The 8087-nt window shown below is 37.4% G+C and overlaps 1 pseudogene; it reads left to right on the top strand.

The window, feature by feature from the left end:
• Positions 1–8087, top strand: part of LOC112550980 — a 45837-nt pseudogene that overhangs the window by 10350 nt on the left and 27400 nt on the right.

The following is an 8087-nucleotide window of genomic DNA, read 5'->3' as shown; positions in this document are numbered from 1 at the left end:
ACCTCTCTGTTTCTGGACCCGCCCCACCCCATGCTACTCTAGGTCTAGCCCCGCTCCACCACCCCTCCCCGCTGCTCTGGCTATAGCTCTGCTCCACCACCCCACTGCTCTGGGTCCAGTTAGTCCTGGTTGTTGAAATTGGCTTTTTGAAATTTATGTGTAGCTGGTAAATTGTAGAGGTACCTGGGGTATCAGATGTTAAGCAGGTTATAATGTTACATAAACCCGGTTCTCAAAGAGAATTTACAAAACACCTTTTGCAGACAAGCCTATGAACTTCACTTCATCAACCTACTGGACACAAAAAATAAACAGTGGAGCTGAAAGATATTAAAACATTTAAGTAGTCTGTGTACTTAAGCAACTGGCAGATAACTGATGTCCTCATTGTGTTCAAAGCAAAGAAGAAATTCTCACTGATGATATGATACTGCAGGGGCTTCAAATAATACCTAACTTTCGTTGCCTCTTTTGTCCCAAGGTGCTTAAAACATGGTAGCCACATATCCAGGCATGTTGGTGTGTGAGTACGTGGTTTTTGTAATGGGAATGAGAATGGTGTAACTGTAAAGCTATGGTTTGTACTGTTGAATGAACTGTTTTAGTCATGAGACAGATCTGTAAGTATAGAAGTGTGTGTAAATATATATATACTAACAAATTGCCCATCAAGAATGATGGGGGGGACAGAGCCCCACATCTGGCCCCATGCACCCTCCCTCACTGCTCTGGGTCCAGCCCCACTCTACCCCCCCGGCTCTGCATCCACATGGTCTGTGTCTTCTTCCCTTCCTCCTTGCCCTCTGCCTCCCCCTCCCTGCTCTCTGTTCTACAGGGCATCGGGGTCAGGAAGCAGGAGGGCACCACCACCATGATCCCCGCCATTTCCCCTCAGGCAAGGAGGCATGGGGAAGCCCCACTGCTTGGGTGGCCGGGGTGTGTTCACCGCCACCACAAATTTCCCAGGCAGTGGCTCAAACTTGGGCCGTGCAGCCTGGGATGTGCAGCCAATCACTGCCTGCCCTCTCAGTGGTGTATGCGCAATTGCCCAAAAACTTATGGACAGACAGACAACTAAGTCTTTTATTGTATTAGAATCTGCATTGCATTTCTTGTTTCTTATATTCTAATTTATATATAGCATCTATCAAGTCCCCAATCTAGCAAAGCATGCTAAAATTTAAGCAGATATGTAGTCTCATTGATTTAAATGAAACAGACACTTAAAGCTCAGTATTGCATTAAGTACTCTAATAGATCCATGGCTAAGTCATCCAAGCAGAAAAAATGCTATAGAGATATATAACTAGAAGTCAACAATGCCGTATTGTGCACATCTACACGAGACATGTACTGCAGAAGTTCTTAATTAGCTCTGCAGTAAAGTCTCTGTCTACAAATGCAGCCCTATTAGGTCATAATAAATTAATAAATGATGCTGTAAGTTAGCACTTTTAAGTACAAGTACTATGTGATAGCAGTGTCATTTACTGTGCAGCAATGCATGTATAAACACTGACATGGCTGGTTGGGGCATAGGAGTGCTTCAGTGCAGAGGCTGCCTGCTAGCTAGCTTCACACCGAGGCACCTTTTTGCTCCAGTCAGCCCCTCCACAGCATGTTGAACTCAGTCAGACCAACTCTGGGCTAGCAGGATGACCCTTTGAGTCCACTGACAGCTGCGGCTTGCTCCTACTCATCTCAACATGCTGCAGTCCTGAGCACAAGTGTAAACACAGTGCCTGGGAAGCTAAGATATGTGACACTTCATTACTCCATGCTAATAGCACATGTAGATGCACCCATTATGAAAAAAATACAAATAAATAAATTGAACAACAAATTGACATCCAGTTGACAAATTGACATCTAAAAATGGGCTATGGCAAACAATCCACAGGCTGAAATTTGTTCACAAACTAAGCAAAAAAATGTGTTGGCTATATCCTTAAAAAACAGTCTGTTCAAAAAGGATTTCTAAACCTAAAAAAAAGAAGGCAGAGAGAACAAGGGCATTTGATTAACATAGGTCTACAGTTTTAACAGTTTATACATACAACTAAGTTTTTTAAAATAGCTATCAAAAGTTTTGAACACTCATAATCAGCTGTAAAACAACAGGTACTGAGTACCCAGCACTTCTGAAAATGAGTTATTTCATTTGATGCCAAAACATGGGTCTAAGATCATAACTTTAGATACTCAGGCATACAAAATAAGACCTAATTCACAAAGAATAATTTAATCTGATATGTTTTAATTATGACGGCCAGCAAAAATGTATTTGTATATATTATTCCATTGTTCCATGGGGAAAGTGATTTAGAAAGGATGACAAAGTAAAGCATTTATTCAGAAGAACTTAGGTCCCGTCAATGACACTACATATTGAAGAAGTATATTTTAAAATACAAGTGGAGAAAGGATAATAAATCAAAGTCCAAGACCTATTCTTTTTCATTTAAAAAATGCCCATACCTCACCCAATTTTTGCTTTGTCCTCTACATTTTGTCAGAAATCTGGCACTAACTAGTGGTATGGACTCCTCCATATCATTGCCCTTAGTGTTGTGACCATTTTTTAGGCTCAGGGAATTATAGTAGCCTGTGCCAGAAGTTCAACCTAGCCATCATAAAACTCCTTGCTGTGCCAGAAACTCAATACTAAATCAGAGACATCAGAGAAAATCTCTGTACTACTCATTTTTCTTTTTTTTTCTTTTGACAGGAGATGGTAGAATTCAAAGGTGCTCCTAAAGTTCTGATATAGAAAACAACACAAATAAAACCTTTCAGATCTGTATGATTTTGAATCAGTTGATTTGGCACTCAGAACTTTTGGATCTATTGTAGTTATAAAAGGATTTTGGTTTCCTATCATCACTTGATAAAAAAATAAAATTTCTTTAGAATTAAACATTTCATGATGATACCCAAATCAATCATGTTATGACCCCACTGAGGACAACACTGCTCGTATACGAAACTGAATATTTTTTATGCCCACAGATTCAATGCTTGCTAGAGAGGAAATATTGGAAGTTGGATATGATATAAAAATCATATTGTAAAATGTCGAGGTCAGACTATTTCTTTCATAACTTCTACTTTCCTTTATAATCTCATTTTATTATTTCTATTGTTTTATTCTATCATTCACGGTGCAAATGGGTTTGAGAGGTCATACAGATCAGAACACATGATTTGCCGTTCTGAACCAGACCAATCCATCTTTCCCAGCATCCTGTCTGTGATAGTAACAAATATGTATTCAACATAATTTAGAGGAAGCTTCATGAAAATGCCATACTGTAGAATTATGCAATAATGTTAGTATGGGGAAATTTTTCCTAACCTTCTGCCATTTAGTGGCTAGCTTATGATCTGAAGCATGAAGGTATACATCACCTGTAATATCTTTTTCATCTTCTCTAATGTAACTTTGGAAGTTCTCATTACCCATATACATTTCTAATCCTGTTTTCAATCTTACTAAATTCTGAACTCATTGAAGTCCTTGGGCTAATGAGCTCCATGCCTGAATTAGACAGTATGTAAAATAGCATGTATTTTGCACTTCATGCAAAAGTGAAGACAAAAGTGTACTTCGTGCATAATAGTGTGGTCTCCCTTTAAATGTTATTGGATGACCCCTTGTTCTTGTCTTATAACAAGATGAAAACAAGGGCATCTGGGTTTATCTCCTCATAAACATTTATTCTTTCATAGTTTTACCTTGCTCCTTCTTATACACCTTTTTATCTACACTAAACAGTCTCATTTTTAAATCCATCCTCATAAAGAAATTTCCGAATTCCTGAAACCAGGTTGTTTGCTCGTTCCTATATCCCCATTACTAAATTTTGAAACTTTCTGTCCAATGCCAAACATAATATTTTAAGTGCACATTTCTGATTTAGTTGGTGACATTTTGTCATAATATCTATGTTTTCTCTCCTGTTTTGTTTGCTTTCTCTGTCCACATAGGTTATTGAACAACATTTTTCACTGAGCTGACCTTAATGGAATGATGTGTTTTTCAGTAATATTAATTTACAACTCACTACAAGAAGAATACATACCTGCAGTTATCTGCCTAATTACAGCACCAGAACAGCAAAGGTCATCTCAGAGTAAACTTCCCACAATAGGAAAAAAAAAAAAAGGAAAAAAAAGATCTTATGGTTTACATGCTGGTCTGGACCTAAGGCAATCTGTCCAAGGTCAATGTCTAGATCTGTTACATATGCTGAATGATTTGAAGCATGCTGCATTTGTCTCTCATTTCTTCATCAGTGTTACAAGAACAGAAATACTTTTCTAATACACTGGGCTTCCTTCCATGTCTAGACCACCAGTATGTCTCTACTGTGGGAGTAGCACATCCTGGATGGGCCATGCCCCTCCCATTACACATATTTGCATACTCCAAACCTGGTACAATGCCTAGGAAATTCTTTCTCTGTTGTCCCTATTGCTTGTATTTAAGCACACCAGAGAATGGGGTCTTGAGAGCAGCAACAGAGGGAATCCTCAGAGCACCTTCACTGGTGTACTTCTTGTATGAACCGTGTGAACAGGAAGTAGAGGGAGGACCTTCCTGGAATGGTTCAGACTCAGCGTGTCACTACCACGGTGTAGACAAGTCCTAAATTGTTTGAGTCAGAATCTTATAATTATGTGCTGTATAACCCAATGACACCTCTCAGTGATCTCATATGATGTATAATAAATGGTAATAATTATTTTTCCCATAGACACTAACTCTGAGTGATAGTCCAATTCAGTGAAACAGGAACGCACCAGAAGTCACTTAAACATAGGAAAAGATAAAGAGAAGGAAAGATTTGCTTTACAAACCCAAGAACTAAGTTTTTCTTTGGTGCAAAAGGAGTTAAGGAAATGGTGAAAAAGAACTTAACTGAAATTGCACATTAAAATAAAATTAAAATAGAAGCAGCAGCATTACATATTTGAATGATCATTTCAATGTGATAAGCTACTGATTAATAAGATAAACAACAAGAAGCATAGCAAGGGGTGTTTGATCCTTTTCTTTTTCTACCGACTAAATGAGATGATGAGTCTGTGAAAGTGGAGAGTTTTGCAAGATGTATGTGAAGAGCTGAATCTAATCAACCCCTTGAAGGAAGATTTTTTTTTCCTGCAGTTTGTAGCAAGGTTAGAATTATAAACGAATCTTACTTTTCCCTTCAGTTTATAAGTTGCAGAAGAGCATGAGAGTTTTTTCACTGTTTTAGAAATCTTCAAAATCCCACAAACTCTTTCATTTTTATACCATGGATAAAGGTGGGATTTTCAGAGAACTAACAAATAAGGTTTTTCATTCATTAAAATGAAAAAAAATGAACTCTTCTTTTTAAGATGACTAAAAGTACTACACGTTTTGAAAAGGAGCTTATACCTTAACTTTTGTAGAGAGTCAGAGAAAATCCTAAAGTTTTTTTTAAAGCTTAGATTGTGTCATTTGTTGGATTTTTAAGCTTAGAAAAATTTTCAGTGAAGATTTTGCTGTTCAGGTTTTAGTTTCTCTTCCAGGAAGCTGTGATTGGAATTTCAATTTAAAAAAATGCAAAAGAGTGAGAAATAAATTTATCACTGTTGAAAACGTACTCTCGGGTCAATTAAATTACACCATGGATAAATGTGGTCCAACATTTTTAGCTTTTGCTAGTGAAGTACTGAAAATCAGCAGTTACTTTAATCAGAAGTATACTTATTACATAACCAGGTAGGGGAAAAATATTAAAGTGCACATATTAGTGGACCAATTTATCTATTTCTTCATATTTCAGTATGAAAATGTGATACAGCCAGTGTTTTCAAATGTTCAGGACTGGATTTGGCTCACTCAAATTGGGTCAGATGATGTTAACCATCATCAAATGTCTGCATCATGCAAATCATTACAGTGCTACTTCCAGTAGAAAGAGGGCTAACCAATCTTACTTTATATAGCCAACTGTTCAGGTCAGAGTTTCGATCCACTGGTATGTTGAGATATGAAGAAACCTTTCCTGAGTACAAAATTCAGTAAAAAGAACAGAAAAAAGAGCAGATATAGGGTCAGATCCTATCACATCTACTAGTGTCTTCAAAGTATATTTAGGTGCCTAATGATTATACGAATTCCATCCTGTACAAATCTCAGCAAAAATACTAAGGGGCCTACTTTTTTAACATAACATCATTCTAGCTTTAGAAAGCTGTCACAAAAAAGCAGCATGCAGGATACCTTTTGCATCAACTTGAGGGATGAGAGCAGGGTGGAGTAGGATTAGGCCTAAGGTGCATCTTTACATGTGTTCTAGAGGTGGGAGGTGGGGGGGCCTTTTAATTAGAGAGTCTCAGAGAGCCACATTTCAAAATGGCAGAGGGGTCACTTTAAACTTGTTCAATGAGGTTTAGTTAAATCACCCTCACTACCATATCGAAGCTCAAGGACTTTGGATACACAAGATGTGGAGCTTTGTAATTACAATGTATCAGACCAGCATCTCCGCATGTCTACAGGCACCCAATGTGCCTAATTTCACGTCAGCGTCTAACAGATAAAATAGGATCTGGTCTATAGAGTTTATTTTCCCAACAAATTATTGAGAATGTATACCATTGATACCAATGGCTATTACTGAAAGGTAACAAAAATATAAATTGAAGTAAGAGGAGAACAAATCCATCATTAGTTGCTTATTTAATGCATAACACATCTGATTTTATTAGACTGAGTTGCCAGTTTGCATAATTTGCATTTGTTGCTCCAATTAATCACCTTGATTGACTCATCGACAAACCTTTGATTCAAGGGTGATCTCTGCCATGGCTTATTGATGGGTCTTGAGGTGACTTGAGAGTTCAATCCTTGAGCCACAGACCCAACCACAAAAGATGCAGGTCTTTCCACAGGGAAGAGTAGGTTGTAGGCTTGGATTTCTCTCCTTTTTCTTCCTCTGTTCTCTCTTCTTGCTTGACAACACACAAAGCACCAGTTGCATGTAAACTCTATGTAACTAGAGAAGTGTCTCTAACGATGGTGACATTATTTAAAACAAAATAAAAAACAGAACAAAATGAAACAAAACAAATCAAATCAAAGGAATATTTTTCACTCTTGTGATGGCTCAAATGATCAAATAACTTTTACAGTTGACTATGTCTTTTCTTCATCTCTGAATCATCCCATGTATTGGACCCAAATACAGTTTTTTTCTTTCATTCCTATATGTGATTTTTTGTCTTAATTGTTGAAAGTTGCTTATTATTAATTCATATTCTACTGTACTGTTACAGTCCACTGCATTTTTATTAGGCCTTATACCAAGTATATGCATTCTGAAATTGGTATTTTCTTGTTTTGTCCAGCCTAGTAACATACTTGATCATCAAGGCTATGACTCCACTGATGTAGTGGAGAAAGAAAGAACGTCCTCAGTATTAGTAGTGCATATAACCCAGTCTAGTCCTTTTCCACAAGACAACTTGAGAAACAGTATAGGCTTCCTGAATGGTAAGATCCAGCCTTTTAGCTTTAGCAACAAAAAAGAAGACTGCTCAACCAGATATAAAGTAGCATAAAAGAGGTCAAGTCTTTGGTTCTATCTCTGTTCTCCAAGTTGCTACTGTGAAAAAAGCTCCAGGAAAAAATGAAATGCTCATTATATTACCCACCATTCTCCACCATAGAAGACTTTCATCTCAGAAAACAAGCCTCAAGATCTTTTTCTATTTTACAACTAATCTCTTAAGTAAATGTCTCTTAAATACCTCTTCCCATGTCACACTTTTAGCTTCTCTCATTCCTGTTTTCCTGATCTCTATTTCCCTTTTTCACAGACAGCTTCTTTTCTCCCTTATATTCTATCACTGTTGTCTCCCTTTGACCCTTTTTACCCCCTGCTTTCCTCCTAAAACATGCTAAAAACATTTTAGCATGTTTTTTTTTCTCCTAATACAGTGACAATAATCATAGCATCATAGTATTATATAGCAAGCTGTATGCATCCTCGACATTTCTGATCAAACCAGTCCTCAACCTCCTGGATTTAGAACTCCTGATCCTTTTTAAT

Source organism: Alligator sinensis, unplaced genomic scaffold, assembly GCF_000455745.1.
Source record: "Alligator sinensis unplaced genomic scaffold, ASM45574v1 scaffold394_1, whole genome shotgun sequence".
In the NCBI taxonomy this organism is placed as follows: domain Eukaryota; kingdom Metazoa; phylum Chordata; order Crocodylia; family Alligatoridae; genus Alligator; species Alligator sinensis.
This window is presented reverse-complemented; position numbering and strand designations above follow the sequence as displayed.